The following is an 18,787-nucleotide window of genomic DNA, read 5'->3' as shown; positions in this document are numbered from 1 at the left end:
TTGTGATAATCAAGTTTCATACTCATCTATAGAATGCAATGACTTTTTTTTTTTTTTTTCAAAAATCTCTTCAAATCTGCCCACCCAATACCGTTGAAAAGAAAAGAGAATACGATTGTCAGACAGTAAAAGATTATACGAGAGAATTAATTCTGCCTTTGTTTGATCTAAAAGGTTGACTTAAAAGGGTCCAAAATAATTGGGAAATCACAAAATGACATGACTTCGCAATCATGCTTCCATATAGGATCATGATCCTGCATGTTTGTGCTTGCTCCAAACTAGGGCTTTGGCTTTTCGGCTCAAATGTTTGGTTCACTCTTACCTTACATTTTTCAGCGAGGCTTAATTCTCCCCGTATATATTAGGTTAGTTTTTAACAAATTAATATACAATTATTTAAATTTAATAATTCGTGTATTCGTATTATATAAATTATTAAAATTTATGTATTTATATTATATTTTATATAAAAATTAAATGTCATAATTTATGTTAATATAAAAATATAAAATATAATTTTTTAATTTTAATAAAATTTATATATAATTATTGATAAAATTTAAAGACGTATTATCTTTATATCATTATATCATATTTTAAATTATTAAATTTAATTTAATTTTAAAGTAAGTAAAGCCCTTTAGCAATGAAAAAGAAAGGTAAAGATCACCCCAATAGTCCCCTAGTGTGAAATCTAGTATTAGTGTTATAGTGAAAATCATACATGCGAGGTGTCAAAGCAAGCTACAGTTTAACAACCAAAAGGCACTTTTCCTGCTATCGGTGGAGGTTGGAGAGCATGAAGAAAGGGAACCATGGGGCATGGATTTCAAAAAGATTAAAGACAAGGCCGGAAGGTAGCATACACATGGTGAAAAAAAATCTAATTTAAAGATTCAAATAAGATTAAAAACGGCTCTTCTGCTGTATGTTATGGAAATTATGGTTTGCAAATTATTTATTCAAATCTTTAAAAGGGCTCATCATTATTCCTTAATTTAAGTTTTAGATAAGAGCTAAATATAAAATTATTTTAACAAGTGTAATTAAAAAAATCTATAATCAAACCAAATCTTAAAAAATAAATTATTAAAACGGTTAGGCTGTTTATTTAACAATCTTTTATAATAAAATGACAATGTTAGATTGACATTTTGAGATTAAAATTTACAAGGTTTAAAGAAAGAGCAAGAATTTTCAAGTCTTCAGGATTTTTACTTTTTAAAATGGTTTAATTAATTTCATCTGAAAGATCTTATTGACTTAATAGGTATTGAGTTCGTAAATGTAATTGAGTCAAGTTAAATTCATGCAATGAAAAAATTAAATTAAATTTTGATTTAAAATTTATTATTTAAAATTTGGTATGAGTTTAATTAAATTTTAATTTTTAAATTTGAATTTCACTTGAGATAAAAATCGAAATATTTGAATTAATTAGATTAAATTTATTTATAAAATAAAAAAATTCAATTATTATATTCGATTTCAAATTTTATTATTTATATTAAAATTCAAATTTAAGCTTAAATTGATAAATACATATATAAATAAAATAATAATTTTAATTAAAATAATTAAAATATAAAAATTTGATTAAACACATAAATTATTTTAATTGAATATTATAATATTTAAATTTAATTTATTCAATAAATCAATCTATTCAAACTCGAAATAAATTCAATAATAATTGAGATAGATTTAAATATTATTCGAATTGAATTTAAATAATTTATGAATATAAATATATCATTTAAATCTTTAATCAAATTTATATTAATTAAAAGATTTTAACAGCTCCTAAACATTGAAAAAAAAGAGTGGGAGATAATTCGTTAAAAAAGAAATCCAAATGTCAAAGGGAAAAGGTCTCGTTTAAGTGAGATGAGCAAAATTTTGTGGGCATAAAAATTTTCTTAAAGAGGATGTGAGAAGGGAAGAGGGAAATGAGAGATAGGACAAATAGTGGGAGTTTGTTGAATTGGCGGGTAAAGGCCTGGCCAGGGGAAGAATTTAAGAATTTTAGAGGAAAGCCGATGGGACCCCTTCTTCGCTTGCTTGCCCAATTATTGTGCAAGTGCTGCCAACGAAAGCCATCAAGAAGTGGATGTGCACACGTGCACAGCTTTACAAAACACTTTATTACAACGAGACCAAATCAACCTCCTCTTTTCTTTTTTTTTTTTTTAATTTCCTTCGTACTAAAACAATAATTAAAATAATATTTTAAATAATCCACACGAATTAATTAAATTGATGAGAATCAAATAATATTGTTTTGAATATAAATTTTTATTAATTTTTAAGATAAATATATATAATTTTAATTTTTTAAAAAATTATTAATAAAATAATATTATTTGATTTATTAATAATATATAAAATTTTAAATTTTAAATTAAATAAAAAATCTTAAAATCATCCATGAAAAATGATAAATTTAGATAAAATGTGATAACATTGTAAAAAAATAACGTCTCAAAAATAATTTTGTGATGGCTGTAATTGTCTCTTTCATTTGACTAAACTACCCTCTTTACCCTAAAAAAAATTTAACATTATTTCAAAATTTAACAAATATTTATTAATTCGAGTGATAATAAATTTAATTTTTTTAAGTAAAATTTTAATTTTAAATTTTGTGAATAAAAAATATAAATTTAAAAGAATTTATCTTCTTATAAAATTTGATTCATTTCGATTTTAAATTAATTAGAATCAAAGTGATTACTGAACATAAAAAAATTTAAGATAAAAAAAATTCTATATTACTATATATTTTTATTGTAAAAATCGTAGTTACCAATTTTACTTATTGGATAAAAATAAGGGTATATGTTCAATTAAGTTGGGAAAAACAGATTTCACCTAAAATTAGAGAAATGATTTTTTCCTAATTTTTAAAAACTTTTTTCACCTTTTATTCTCCAACCAAATTAAAAAACTCATTTCTAGAATAATCACAATAGTAAATATAAGTGAATGAGAAGGGTATATAAATAAAATGAATAGAAAATCAGGTTTTTTCGATAATCACGTATAATTTATAGAAAATCAAGTCATTGTCGTGTTTGACCTCAAAGGCCTTTGCTTATACACATATTTCACACAAACAATGTTTTTTTTTTTTTTTTTTTGAATTTCTCAGTTACATAATATAATAATTATAAAAAGGGATTTACTTTTTTTTTTTTATCATTTCTGGTTCAGTATTTCACTGCGGAAGCTTCTTCTATAAATCACAGCTTCATTCGTTTCTCTTCTCTCTCTCGGTTTTTTTTTTTTTGGAGGAAATTTGACATTTTTCAAGGGGAAGAAAGTTCGAGCTGGTTGTTTCGCGAGAAAAAGAAAAAGGAAAAGCAGAGATGAGAAGCGCAAATGGAGAATCCAGAGCTATGAATAACACTTTGGAGGCCATACATACTGCTGCTAACACGATCGCATCAGCTGAGAATCGTGTTCCACAAGCTACGGTTCAGGTAAAATTTTTATTTTCTTAATATATTATTTTAAAATTCTGTTTCATTTAGTTTTCTGTTTGTTTTCTTTGATGTGATTGTTTTAATTGAATTTAATTCAATTTGTTTGAGTTTCGGACGTGTTTTAAGTTTCTCTGTTATTCATTTTGTGATCTGTTTTTGCATGATTTGATTTTTTTTGTTCTTTGATTATGTAATGGTGATTTAGTGAGCTTTTATCTTTAATCAAATTTAGGCTTAAGTTAAATCGTTGTGATTTTAGGCTTAGATTTATTGAAGGTTGACTTGTTCCAAGAGTCTTTAACTGTAGCATGTGGTTAGATTTAGAAGTTGATGTTTTTGCTTTTGTAACTAATTTTTCGCACTTCAAGTTCAATCATGCAGGGTTTTTACCTGTTGAGCTTGGCAGTTCAGGAATCTAGGGATAGTCTGTGTTGATGAAACAGTGTTTATCAATATATATGGTTTCTCCATTATAATTTTTTGGATAACTAGAAACTTCTGTACATTCTATTTAGCTGGCTAAGATCAGATTAATCTCATTTCAACATCCAAATTCAAGGTGGATAATTAGTGGCTTTGAATAATGGAAACTGCTATATTCTGTCTATGGATATGATTTCCATTGTACTGGAGGTCTAGTTGAAGAATAGTTAATAAACACACAGGAAAAGCTTCCGAAATACTTAAACAAACGGTGGGAAGTGCTTCTGCACCTTGACCTCAACTTACATGGTAATAAGATGGATTAAATTGGGGTATCTAATATGTTAAAAGCTTTCCAAAAGGAAAAAAATAGCAGCATGCTCATACTCTTTCTGCCAAAACGTTGAATTGCTGTTGTCCAATAAGTTTTGAGCATGAATACTTTATTATGTTTCATTACCTGATACACTTTGGTAAATCTTCAATGAGGCAGTGTCGCATTATTGGTGTAATATGTCTTTTTAAGACAAAAGTTATCAAGTAATTAATTGTCTTGTCAATTATTTGATTTCTTTTTGGCTACATAAGAACTTAGTATAATTTCCCGTATAATTCATTTTATCTTAAATTTGTTGACATTCAGAAGAGAACACGTGGTGGCTACTGGAGTATTTATTGGTGTTTTGGATCTTACAAACAGAAAAAAAACGAATTGGTTCCGCTGTACTTGTTTCTGAAACTATTGCTTCCGGTATTAATGTGCCTGCTGCTGAAAATCCAACCCAAGCTCCGGCCATGGTACTTCCTTTGTTTGCGCCACCCTCATCTCCTGCATCTTTCCTTCCTTCTGAACTCCCCTCTGCTATGCAGTCTCCAGCTGGTTTAGTGTCTCTCACCTCTATTTCTGCTAGTATTTACTCTCCAGGGCATGCTTCTATTTTTGCAATTGGCCCTCATGCTCATGAAACTCAGTTTCACCACCTGTTTTCTCAACATTCACCCCCGAACCTTCAACCGCTCCCTTTAGTCCCCCTCCCGAGTCAGTGTACTTAACTACGCCTTCCTCGCATGAGGTGCCATTTGCTCAGTTGCTTTGCCCCAACTTCCAGCATGGAGAGGCTGGACTGAGATTCCCAATATCCCACTATGAATTTCAGTCTTATCAACTTCATCCTGGGAGCCCTGTTGGCCAACTGATCTCACCAAGCTCAGGCATCTCAGGTTCTGGCACCTCATCTCCTTTCCCTGATGGTGAGTTTGCTGCTGGTCTACACTTTCCTGAGTTTCAAATGGGTGACCCTCCCAAGCTCATGAACCTTGATAAGCTTGCCAACTGTGAATGTGGATCACATCATGGTCCTGGCATTTTAAGCCCAGATGCTACAAGGTCCACACCTCGCAATTGTTTTCTTCTGGATCATCAGGTCTCTGAAATTGCGTCACATCCGCATTTGGGTAGAGAAAAGCAAGCTGGTCAGGTTGCAGTTAATCATAGAGTTTCATTTGAGTTGACTATTGAAAAAGTTGTAAGATGTGTGGAGACGGACACAGAAACACTATCAGAGACTGTGTCCGAATCTCTATATAATGAAGCACAAGAGAGAAAGTAGAAAATGCTACTAAGGTGGTGGATGATTATGAATGTCGTGTTGGTGAAACATCCAATGAAAAACCAGAGAAAGCTCCAGAAGATAGGGAAGGCGAACCACAGCACCATAAGAATCAATCCATCACTCTCGGGTCAACTAAAGAATTCAATTTTGATAATGTTGAGGGACGTGATGCCCATAAGCCTATTGTTAGTTCTGATTGGTGGGCCAATGACAGGGTAACTGGAAAGGACGATGGTGTACCCAGGAATTGGTCCTTTTTCCCCATGATGCAGCCAGGTTTGAGCTAACTGGTATCCATTTTAGTAGATGCCTTCTGATTTCCATATCATTTTAAGAATTTAGGTGTGCCTTTGGGGATTCAAACAATTTGGTGACAGCAACAGAGCGCAATTATTCAATCAAATTATATATAATTTTAGGGTTTTGACTCATATAGCATATTGCATGACTGGCAATGAATGAAGGCTGTTTTTGAATGCTTCCTGACTAAAAAAGGGTTTTATAGGAATGTTTCTGATGTTTAAACATGTATTATATTTGAACTCAAAATTTAACTTAATTAGTTTAGGTAATTACGTTAAGAGATAACTTTCAGCGGGTCAGAAATTAAATTTCAGTAGTTGCAATTTTTTTTTATCTCCATAATAATAATAATAGAAGTCGAGTTAAAGAAAAATATATGATGATTATTGTCTACTTGAGATTCTACTCTTGTGGTAATTGTCCTTAAAATGTTTTTTGCTATTTACCCGAGGAAGAAATGAGTGACCAAAAAGCAAAGGCTGAGAGGAAAGTTGTTTGCCAAACCAGTATGGGCTGATGGGCTGTTCGGAGTCCGCACAAAACCTAGAAGCCACTCTTATCGATGGACTCATTGCCACAAGCCTATATAACATTACACATCGCTCGTAATTTTTGTTTTCCGAAACAATAAACATGTCTAGTGATACTAAAAATTTGATCAAGGTTACGTTAAATAATCCAGTATTTTGAGGTATCTTATATATTATGCATACCAAAACTACCATAAAAACATATAAAATAATAAAATTGTTACAACGGATATAAAACAAGTTAAAAATATTAAAAAAAAATTATAAAAAGTAACGAAAAAGCTATAAAATCATCTTAGATTTCAATGACCAATATTTAAGTAATATTATGGATCAGGTGATGACTAATCCCATGGAATTATGCTTTGACTGGAGTAAGGTTTTGGACAAAAATTTTCTAATACAAACATCCATGCTTGTGATGCATGGAATCTGCTTCTCTACAAAATAGTTAAGCAACATCTTTGTTTGGCGTCAAAAAATCAGTCAAAACCAGCTTGAACTCTTTGAAGGAACCAAATCAGTGTCATCAATTCTAAAATTCCAACATTGTTGCACCCAACGAACAATCACAAATAGCCAAAACAAGAACCAATGTTTTTCTTTAAAGAAACCAAACAAACGAACTTAATCTAACGGTATAAAACTATTGTTTAATAGGAAAAAAACCAGTATTTAAGATCCCGCATTTATTATTTAAATGGTGAAAAAATTTCTTCTCCTGTAGAAAAAGAAAAAACCAAAACAGTAATCTCTTTCTTTCTTTCTCTCTCTCTCTCTCTTCTCCCCCTTTTTCTACAGAAATAACCAAATAGATAGTCATTATCATAAATTTAAGTTTAAAATTACTATTATATCCTTTTAAATATCTATTCCATCCAAGCTGAGATTTCAGTCAGTGTTGTCACCCTAAAGCCAAACGTAACTCTTTGACGGTTTGAGTTTGACCTTTTTTAAAACCCCTGAAAAAATCCCCTTTCTTGTAATAGTCTTTTTGCCCAATTCTCCCTTTCTTCCAACAAAATTAGGGTTCCTCTCTCTCTCTCTATCTATCTATATATATATATATATCTGAAATCCAGCGAAAACTGAACATTTTCTGGGTTCTTATCTCTCAAAAATTTAAGCTTTTTTTTTTCTCGTGTCAATTGTGGAATTTAAAATTCCGAAATTCATTGAAATTATGCCATCATTTGCAATGCAGTGTTTGGAAACAGAACCGGAGTTAAACGGCAATGTTGTAACGATCAATGTCGGCGGCCAAATTTTCCAATCAACCAAACAAACCTTAACCCAAGCGGGCTCCAAATCCCTCCTTTTTCAACTTGCAGAAACGACGTCCAACCGTTTTGTCGACAAAGACCCCGATTACTTTTCTCTCCTCCTCTCTCTCCTCCGAACCGGTACCATTCCTTCTAAAGTCAAAGACTTTGACCTGGGCGACCTCATCGAAGAATCTAGATTCTACGGCCTTGAGTCCCTCTTGACCAGCTCTTTGACCAATCCGTCCCACTTTGACGCTTTTGCCCTTAAAAAATCTTCCATGTTACCCTTGAACGGTCGCGATTCCCCTTCCGCGATTGCCACGACGCCATTTGGGTCCTTGCATGTTTCCCACGGTAGCAAGATCACGTCTTTCGATTGGTCGCTGACAAGAAAGTCAACGATTTTGACCCAATTCACAGCCGTTGATTCCTTACTTGCAATATGCCCGGATGTCGCGGCGGCCGGTGCAACCGACTTCTCAGGACTCCAGATTCTCGATCTCCAAAATGGATCCATCAAACAAGTTCTCAATTGGGAGAATGTGACCCGGTCCGGTTCCACGGTTCAAGCTATTGGTTCATCAGGCGAATTCTTGTTTACTAGTTTCGAATCCAGTAGGAGAAACTCCAATTCAATTCTGGTTTATGATATGAATACTTTGAACCCTGTTACCGAGATTGGTCATAATGAGATTTTCGGGGCTGATCTTGATTCAGCCATCCCTGCTACAAAGCTGAGATGGGTTTCGAGTTACGGGTTACTTATGGCATCCGGGTCTCATAGCGGGCTATCGGGTGTGTCAGGTAATATTAAGTTTTGGGATATAAGATCTGGTAATGTGGTTTTTGAATTGAAGGAGAAAGTTGATTGCTTTTCGGATGTTTGCGTTTCGGATAATTTGAATGCGATTTTTAAGGTTGGAGTGAATTCTGGGGAGGTTTTTTATGCGGATTTAAGAATTTTAGGGAGTGTGAATGATGATGGAAATGATAATAGTCCATGGATTTGTCTTGCGGATAGGAGGAGGGTGGCTAATGGGAAGAAAGTAGGGTCTGGGTGCAAAATTGAGAGCCATGGTAATCAAGTGTTTTGTAGTAAAGGAGGGGAAATTGAGTTGTGGTCGGAGATTGTGATGGGTTCGGCGAAGAGTAGTGAGGGTAGATTGAAAGAAAGGGTCTTTAGGAAGAATTTGATGGGGAGAGTGAATGATAAAGGAGGCTTGAGGATAAACAACTTGTCATTTGGTGGGAACAAGATGTTTGTGACCCGGAAGGACCAGCAAGCTGTAGAGATTTGGCAGGGTTCGACAAGAGGTTTTTGATCTTCGAAACCTTTGGTTAGATGTTGCATAGGACAAATATTGATCAATCTACGAGTCAGTAAACTATTTCATAAGTTAGTGTCTAGTTTTATACTTTTGTAAATAGGACTGTCTTGTACCTTGTGATTGTTTATATATTTGGTTCTTGGTGATTGAATTCGTATCAACTATTGATACTGTAATATTGAATCATAAATGAGAAGAAGCTCGGCTTTGCTGTTTAGTGTATTAATTTTACGCCCTATACAAAATTTTTGGTGAATTGGTATTATTTTTGTTGTTTAGGATCTTGTTTCTTGGTATTCCGAAGTTTTGCACCTTTCACTCAATTGTTTCTAGTTCTCAGCTGGCCTTGTTTATTCTTTTTCTTTTGACCAAATTGAGGAAGAATTACCAAGGCTTTCACGAAAGACGCGATCATATCTTGTTATACGCCAATTTGGATGCTTTTGATTTTCTTGTGGATTTCGAAATACCATGGACCAAGGGGGGTTTGTTCCTGTGTTATTGATTTCAAGGATGAAGAGTCTTGACTGGAAAGTCGAAACATGCTATGGGAAAGTAGCAAGGAACTTCTGAGCTGTAATTGCCCTAAATAGCTATTTTTACGTCATATTCTTTGAAGTTTGAACCAAGAACTTTTGTTTCTCTTTGTATCAGGTCTCGTATGCTCTGTTGATATATATATATATATATATATATATATATTTTTTTTTCTGTGGCACGTTCATTACATGGCATTTGAGGATTGATAGTGTTGGGGGATTGCAGTGCTTGCCTTTGTTTTGCTGCATCCTGTCCTGACAAACATACACTTCAAGTACTCCTAGTGACTTTGGCTAGCGCACTAGTTCTACCAATTACCAACTCATATTAGAATTCTCTCATCTCCACTGCCACAACCTGGTTACGCTTTCTTTCTTTTTCTTTAACCAATTATTTTGTACTTGAATGTAAAGACAAGATTTTTATGGTTGTGATTTTCGCGATGATCACCTGCAAAACTATGCTTCAGAATTGGGGAAGTTAACATTCACAAATCCAGAGGATTGTTAAGATTTACTTTTAAGAAAGAAGCAAGATGAAGGATGGAGATAAAAATGATGCAACATAAACTGGATAAATCATGAACGAGCAGAGAGGTTAAAGAATAGGAAAAGAGAGCACTTAATTCATCATCAAAAGTTGCTCTGAACAGAAATAAAGCCTTAAAATGACATTGTTGGTAATCAGGATACAGCTTTCTTGATGCAGAAACTCCATTCTGATATAATGTTTCAAAGTCATTGTTAAGCTGGTGGAAGTAGCAGTTTGACATTAAAGCCTTGCTTGCTTTGACATCCATTTACTTGATTAATTGATTTATGCTGATAAGTCATAGTCACTGAAATCCCCTACATCGTTTGCCTCTCTCTTTTTTGTTTTTTCCCTTCAATTATTTTCGTGATACTGCTATTCTCTCTTGTGCAAGAGAGCAATGAAATTTTAGGATATAAAACACTGTTTAGCATGGTCCTTGAATGGGATGATTTTAGCAGAACCTTTTGTTAAGCAGAACAAGGGAAAATTGGTTTTGAATCTTCTGGAATTTTTAGACTTGTAAACTGGATGGTATTTTGATCGAGATAATAATCTATGATTTTTTGAATTGTGTAGATACTTTATTTTAGCAGCTCCAAAACAACTCTCTCTTCTTTGATCCTTCCTCAATCTTATTCTCCTCTCTATTCAACCTTATTTCACTGTTTATCATCACCTGCTGCTATACTCAATACTTGAGAGCTTCCCGTCACGTCCCCCTTTACTTGTTTGCAACATTTCCTCCCTTTACAAATTGTAGGAGTATGCAAGTATTATCAAATAATTTTTGTAATCTTAAGCCTGGAGGATAAGTTTTTGATATTTCAGGAATCAATCTACGAATGTCTTCATATGGTAGTTAAGCCTGCAATTGCCTGACACAAATCTGTAACTTCCCAAAGTGTAGCGTATTTATTCCAAAATATGGCAACAACATTTTTACCGAAAGTGACATAATATGTGCATTTCTGTGAAGGTCAGAGCACATTATGGCAGAAGAAGTAGCATTCTGAAGAAACACCAGGCCTGTCGGTCTGCCAATGGCAGCATTGATGTTTAAACTTAAAGGGTTGCCCTTTTGGCAATGACACTATTAAAGTAAGCTTCAGTATGCATGCTTACTTGATTCAGAATGGCAGCTTCAGCAGGAGCAGCTACAATTTTCCTAAAGCTCAAAGAAGTTATGGCTTATAATCTAGACAAGGCAGACAAGGAAAGAATTTGTGTCAAACCTGTCAGGTTGTCGCTGTAGCGTTCATTTGCAAACATGATTATGTAAGCAGGTCGTGATGCTGACTGTTTAGACTTTGGCTGTACTTGCTCCTTTTATAGCATTTAACTCGGTGCAGCGGATTCAAATAGTAAAGTTGAAAAACAAAAAAAATTTAGGAAAAAAATTTTTTATGGACATTCTTTCCATAATTAAAATTAATAAATTCGGTGATATATATATATATATATATAAGTGTATACTTTAAAAAAAATCTTAAATTCCGTACTAATTTGGTGTACCCTCAATGCCTGTTGTCACCACAGTCAGTTGGACACTAATTTTTGGTCGATTAATTAATTGTGTGAGTTAAGAGCTGTAGATTTTGGTTTCCTTTTGACCTTGTATAAATGCCTCAGGACAGTCCGTGGAAACCTATAATAACTAAATCTAAGTCCAAAACTTAGCTGTTGATTTCATTTACATGAATTTGGAATTTGTGGTAAAATTTTTGAATCTGTTTTCTTCCAAGATTTGACATAGGAAATCCAGGTGATTGGCAATGATGTATAACAAAACTATGAGCTGGGCTCGTTTAATTTGAAGATGCAGTCTGGTTTCGTCCTGCAAACCAACATGGGTGGTCCAGGAGCTAGCCTGCCTTTGTCTAAAAGGCATGATGCCATTAAATGCTAGTATGTGGTTTTGGGTGGGTTTATGCTTTAAATAGACGAAGGCTGTTAAATTTGCGTCCTAGCAAATGATAAGGACATTGAAATGCTGAAACCATACAAGTTTGGGCCAGCTGGCTTATCCTCCCTTCAACATCTTAGTTACTTTAAATTGCCTCGAAAAGTCACCATGTGAAATGGGATGCATTTCATCTTTTTAGTATAAGAACAATATAGATACAATTTTCTTTTATAAAAAAAAAAAAATCGCAGCCCAAGCTTAAAAAAAAAGAAGTTACAAGCGAAGCATTCAAATTTCAAATTTATTGAATGTTAATTTTTCAGATAGATAATATAAATTAATTAAACTAAACTCGAGATTTATTATATATTCAAAGACAACGGGTGATTTTAGTTGGCAGCTACAGCTTTTTCATTTTGAAAGTATTTTTCTTGCTAAGGACTCAAACACGTATATGGAGATGAATGAATTTATAAATACTAGGATGGTTTATGTTATTTTCATCATGAGACAATGTGTTTCAGCAAAAAGAGACCATAAACTTGGTTGAATTTACAATGCAACCTCCATCGATCATCATAAAAGAAGTTAAACAGTTGGCAGCATTAGATACTTGGAAGGCTACTTGAGCTATCATGACCTTTCATCAAATTAAAAGTCATAAATAATAACGATAACATCTCCATTGCTCCACCACTAATTCAAAAGCCCCATTAAAATTCATTAATGTCGACGGTATAAATATATTTTTTCAAAACTTCAAACCCAAGAAAACCCTATCAAACCCTGTCTACCTCACGTATTTTCATATATACATATATATATATATGTATGTATATATGTGTGATCGTGATGCTCATGCATTTAAAGTCAAACGAAAAATCCCTACATAAAAAAATATGAGTCCAGAAAGGGGTTTGGATTACAAGTACAATGAAGTAAATAAAGAGAGAAAAAAAAATATATATATATATATATGGATGTGTGCGTGGATCGTGATGGTCATGCATCCATAGTCAAAATGAAAAGTCCCTTCATAGAGAAGTATGAGTAAATAAAGGGGTTTGGATTACAAGTTGAGTGAAGCAAAAGAAGGGGAAAAAAGAAAAGAAGAAAAAAATGGTGATAAAATAAATGATTGTTGGATTGGGTACTCAAAGTTTCTAATTAAATTACTGCTTTAAGTCACATATGTCCTATTCGAAATTGTTTTGTCAGACAGATCATGTTGCTTATCCGTCCTGCCTCACCTTGATTGCGTTAATCACATCTGGGTTGGGAGTTCAAGTCTCCGCTCCCTCGAGGTGAATGATGAGATTAATTATAATGAGATTAAAATTAATAATAAAATTTATTATAGTTACAATTTTAAAAAAAATATTACAATTGTGTTTAAAATAAAATTTAATAAAATATTTATATTGACTTAATTTTATTAAAATTGATGTTTAAATTCAATTAAAAATATGATAAGCTTCATTACACCACATTAAAAGTGTGATGAGATCCTAACGATTACTAAATCAAAGAAACAGGAATTAAAATTATCAAAATTTTCTTAATTCGACCAAAAAAAATTGAAATTACTTTTAATTTTAATTATTAATAAAGTGATTCATCGATAATATATAATATTTATATATAATTAATGCATCCAATATTAATTTATTAATTAAAATTTAAAAATAATGCAATAATTCTTGTCAATATATACTTTTGGAAATTAGTAAGATAACCTTAAATAAATCTAAAATAATGTAATACACTTTTCATGCATCGTAATTTATCTTATTCTTCGAGTTTAACCAAATGAAATGATTGATGTAGAAAGAAATATTAATCTTATCTATATTCAATGAAAAATCTGATTTTTTATTTGAATGAAAAAGATGAATATTATATTATGAGTATAAGGACGGAATGTGGATGAATATGATTTTAAAATTTTATTGAGTATGAGAATGGAGACAAATACTATAATATCCGTTTTGTAATTGTACTTATACCTTATATATATTTATATATTAAAAATTTTTTATTAAATAATATAAATTTTATTTTAGATTAATTACAATTAATATATTTTTATTAAAAAATATTAACATATATTTATAAAAATATATTTTAATATACAAGATAAAAATAAAAAATAATTTAAAAAATTTAAGTTTTTATTTCTTTTTAAAACTATGAATATAGATATCACTCATATCAATTAAATACCCACGAAGATGTTTGATAGAAATAAATTTAAAATATTTGTTGAACATAAATGTAAAAAGAGGTATAATATAAAATTTTAAAAATAGAGAAAAAAATGTTGTATCCTACCCATATCTTATCCATTGAGATTTTTAGAGGCAGGTATGGCCGCTCACTAACACCATAACCAGTTAGATGAAGAACAATTTTTTCAGCAATAAATAATACTGTCAAAACCAAAGGGAAAAAAAACCGATTAAGTACTTCTCTAAACCTTAAACCCTATGCATGGTTTTATGCATGTAAAGAAAGTATGTAGAAACAAATAATAAATATTATTTTATGTATACGAATTTTAAAAAAAAATTATATAGATTTTATTTTTACTTGATACAATAAAGATTCATAATTTAAGCATAAAAAAATTATAATTTTTTAAAGTAATTATACAAATTAATTGAATTAAATTTTAAAATATTTATACAAATTCTATACTAATTTCTATTTTATGTATATGAAAATAATGTAATCTGTATAGGCATATAGGGAGTAGAATTGTTCAACCAATCTTGTTTACGTCGACATCGTCATTCAATGCCGCCATAGTAGAATTAAAGGAGGAGAAGCTCTTTCCCGCAAAATTAGGTGAGGCCTTCCTTTCCAGGGACAGAAATAACACAAAAATTTTCATGACTTTCTTTATTTGTTTTGTGAATGAGGGTTAATTTTATAATTGGTGAAAGGTCTCTCTTGTAGGGTTGTTTTTTTCTTATGATTTCTCAACGACCCCAGTCGGCCATTAATGGCTGTGTGTTTATAAGCTGAGTTAATCAGGTGATACATGCACAAATAAAAACTAAAGGTAAAAACAAATAAAGAAATAAAAATGGAGTCTGAAAGAGAGAAATTACAATGTGAAAGAGAGAGAGAGATATTCTTAACAAATTTGGTTGCCCATATTAATTTCTTGTTTTCTGACTTTCTGTGTTATTTCCCTCTATATAACGCTTTTGTCTTCTTTCTTTTCCATTCGCTCAGACTTCCTGTTCTCTTCTCCCTTCTTCCCTTCCCCTTCCATTCTCCACATTCCTTGATCCTGTTAACAATCCAATAAACAAAACCAGTCATTCTTCACAAAACAGGATCTGGGTTCCATTTATTTTTCTCCATTTTTGCTCTAAGAGCTCACGAATCAGTAGCTTGAAAGTTGAAACTCATGTTCCAACAACTGTAAATATTTTTTTGTGTTTGGTGTCAGCATTAGAGAAGAAATTAGAAGTTTCTTGTTTACGTCCAAATTTACTTGGTGTGGTCGCTAATCACATGGATGCATCGGCGGCTTTTATGATCTTACTAGCCATAGTAGCTTATTTAGTATGGTTCAAGTTCATCGCAAGGTCACTCAATGGTCCACGTGTCTGGCCTCTATTGGGCAGCCTCCCAGGGCTTATCCAGAACTCGCATCGCATGCATGAGTGGATCGCGGACAATCTCCGCGGGTGCGGTGGCACGTATCAGACATGCATCGCCGCCATTCCATTTTTATCCCGGAAGCAAGGTCTCGTGACTGTCACGTGCGATCCTAAGAACGTGGAGCATATTTTGAAGGGCCGATTCGATAATTACCCCAAGGGACCTATTTGGCAGGCAGCGTTTCATGATTTGCTAGGTGATGGGATCTTCAATTCTGATGGTGACACATGGCTATTTCAGCGTAAGACTGCCGCATTGGAATTTACCACCCGGACGCTGCGCCAAGCCATGGCACGGTGGGTTAGCCGGGCCATCAAGCATCGGTTTTGCCCGATTCTTGAGACGGCTCGACTCCAGGGGAAGTCGGTTGATCTTCAGGACCTCCTGCTTCGGCTCACCTTCGATAACATATGCGGCTTGACTTTTGGCAAGGATCCTCAAACACTATCTCCTGGGCTTCCCGAGGACGGCTTCGCAATGGCTTTTGATCGAGCCACTGAAGCCACGCTCCAACGCTTTATTTTGCCTGAAATCATATGGAAGCTGAAGAAATGGTTTCGGCTCGAGATGGAAGTCAAGCTGAGCCAAAGCCTTCAACACCTGGATAAATACTTATCCGAAATCATTAATACACGTAAGCTTGAGTTGGTGAATCAGCATCAAGGTGGGGTCCCACACGACGATTTGCTGTCCCGTTTCATGAAGAAAAAAGAATCCTACTCAGACGAATTCCTCAAAAACGTGGCACTGAACTTCATTCTAGCTGGACGTGACACCTCGTCGGTTGCCTTGTGTTGGTTCTTTTGGTTGGTCAGTCAAAATCCAAGCGTAGAAGAGAAAATCGTGACCGAAATTTGCGCTGTTCTAATGGAGACCCGTGGCGCCGACACGTCCAAATGGGTAGACGAACCCCTAGTATTTGAAGAAGTTGATCGATTGATATACCTTAAGGCAGCACTGTCAGAGACACTAAGACTCTACCCTTCGGTGCCACAAGACTCGAAACATGTAATCGCTGATGATGTCTTGCCTAATGGAACATTTGTTCCTGCTGGATCAAACGTGACATACTCAATTTATTCAATTGGTCGGATGAAATTCATCTGGGGTGAAGATTGCCTAGAATTCAAGCCAGAAAGGTGGTTATCCGAAGATGGCAAGAAATTTGAGGCAAAAGATTCATATAGATTTGTTTCCTTTAATGCCGGTCCTAGAATTTGTTTAGGCAAGGATTTAGCTTATCTGCAGATGAAATCAATAGCAGCGGCGGTGCTGCTCCGACACAGGCTTACAGTGGTGCCAGGCCACCGGGTGGAGCAGAAAATTTCGCTAACACTGTTCATGAAATTTGGGCTCCTGATGGACGTGCACCCAAGAAATCTGAAGCTTGTCCTGGAAAAAATAAGCAAGGCTGGTGAAAAACTCTCCTGCTAATGGCAATTATTAGGGATTAGCCCGAGCAGCTGGAGTGGCATCTGACCCAAGGGTATGTTTTAATTTTGATGAAATTTTTTAATAGATATGCACGATGAAGAAGGGAGCAAGTATTAATCAAGATAATATTAATTATCTTTATTTTTATTTTTTGTTTAAAGGAAAGCAAAGCTCTTACAAAAGGAGAAGAGGTGACGAGAATTTCCGTCCATATACCTTCTTCAAAGCCACTTTGTCACTAAGCCGAGAGTTAGAAGATTAATTATCTTTGTTTTAATTTATCTATAGATGTACTATTCCAAGTGAAATAAAAACTGAAAGCCAATTATATATTAACCTCCCGAAGATTGAAATTTGTATAACTGGAAAATGATAACACAGTCATTTGCTTCAGTACTTGGTGCTTCTTTGTTCTCTACCATGAAAACAAGTTTTGGTTTTTTAAATTTGATTATTTATGGGGCTTATTGTCTGAATTTAAAAACAGAGATAATTGGAATTATACTTATTTTTTTCTAGTTAGTATTTGAGAACTGAGATCATCTTAAATTGAATGTTTTTCATTTTTTTTTCTTTCTTCAAAGTATTTTATTTATATAATTAATTGAATAATTAATTATTATATTATAATCAAATTATAATCATTGAATAATTAATTAATAAATTAAAATATAATTAAATAATTAAATTTACATATTATAAGATTTAAATTTAAAATCTCGACTTCCTTCCGGTTTTTTTTAATAAAAAAAATTATAAATATTAAAGTTCGAATATTTAATTTATTGGATATTATTATACAAATTAATTGCGTCGTAGATATTTATTTCCTTATCTTTTTCATACGTCCAAGTAAACTTTGCTTTCGTGAAAGAAATGCAATATTGTGACTAATAAAACAACATTCTCTCCCAAGGGTATATGCGCTACATATGGCATAATCAAGTGGACTTTGATTTAAAGAAATTGATGCAAATGTTTGTCGCTAATAATTGGTCCACATAGTAAAGTAAAGCCTACAATTTTGGTGAGCAACTGAGACGTTTAACAAAAAGTTAAGAGGATTTAGTTGTAACCATCCTTCCTATACTTATTAGATCCCCCGGCAGTTGGAGATTATGACAGCTTTTTGGGCATTGATTATTATCAACAAGTTTTGAGCTTATCAACTAACACTCATTTTCAATTTTTCATTAAAATAAACCCAAAAAAAAACCTTCGAGCGGTGGAATTTTCTTCGATTTTTATACAATTTGCTGATGCTATTTCTATGCTTGAACAGCAGTCACCATTAAAATGCTACTATTAATTTCTATACTCAGAAAAAAATAACTTGGGGAAATAATAAATATCAGTCAAAATAGGGTCCAGGACAGAATTCAATTGGGGCGACAACTGAAACCATAGGTTGGTTGATGGTTTACTCAGCCTTCAAGAAGAAAATATTAATTATTTTGAGATAGTTCAAGGAAAAAAAATTAAATTCGGATAAAACTTGAGATATCATGATCGAATTACGATAAAACAAACCCTAATCCGATTCCTAATTCAGCAACAAAAACCTTCTAAAAATGTAATTTCTTCATGCCCCTTTCTCTCGATTCGTCCCCTTCATCTGCATCCAGAAAAGTAATGGTCCACAGTCTATTGCCTTTACTAGAAAATGTAGACTCCATCACGGAACCAAGGCTGCCTGGCTGATGACATATATAGAAGGCGGCTATGTTATAGAGGTCACCGTTGGGCCAAAA

General features: G+C 33.1%; 3 pseudogenes across 3 annotated transcripts; all 3 read left to right on the top strand.

Moving 5' to 3' along the window:
- Positions 1-3,002: 3,002 nt before the first annotated feature.
- On the top strand, positions 3,003-6,183 carry LOC111318697 (uncharacterized; annotated as a pseudogene). Its single transcript, XR_016328949.1, has 2 exons — positions 3,003-3,485; positions 4,555-6,183. The product of XR_016328949.1 is annotated as an uncharacterized LOC111318697 (transcript).
- Positions 6,184-7,250: 1,067 nt separating this feature from the next.
- On the top strand, positions 7,251-9,176 carry LOC111278207 (BTB/POZ domain-containing protein At5g41330 pseudogene; annotated as a pseudogene). The gene has a single exon (XR_016329077.1). The product of XR_016329077.1 is annotated as a BTB/POZ domain-containing protein At5g41330 pseudogene (transcript).
- A 5,801-nt stretch (positions 9,177-14,977) lies between these two features.
- LOC111278197 (cytochrome P450 86A22 pseudogene) lies at positions 14,978-17,432 on the top strand (annotated as a pseudogene). Its single transcript, XR_016329076.1, has 2 exons — positions 14,978-17,088; positions 17,198-17,432. The product of XR_016329076.1 is annotated as a cytochrome P450 86A22 pseudogene (transcript).
- Positions 17,433-18,787: the final 1,355 nt, after the last annotated feature.

The sequence above is a fragment of the Durio zibethinus genome, chromosome 17 (assembly GCF_047325235.1).
Source record: "Durio zibethinus cultivar Kanyao isolate XHJ-2024 chromosome 17, ASM4732523v1, whole genome shotgun sequence".
Classification (NCBI taxonomy): Eukaryota; Viridiplantae; Streptophyta; class Magnoliopsida; order Malvales; family Malvaceae; genus Durio; species Durio zibethinus.
Note: the sequence above shows the minus strand (reverse complement) of the source record. Positions and strands in the feature narration are given on the sequence as shown.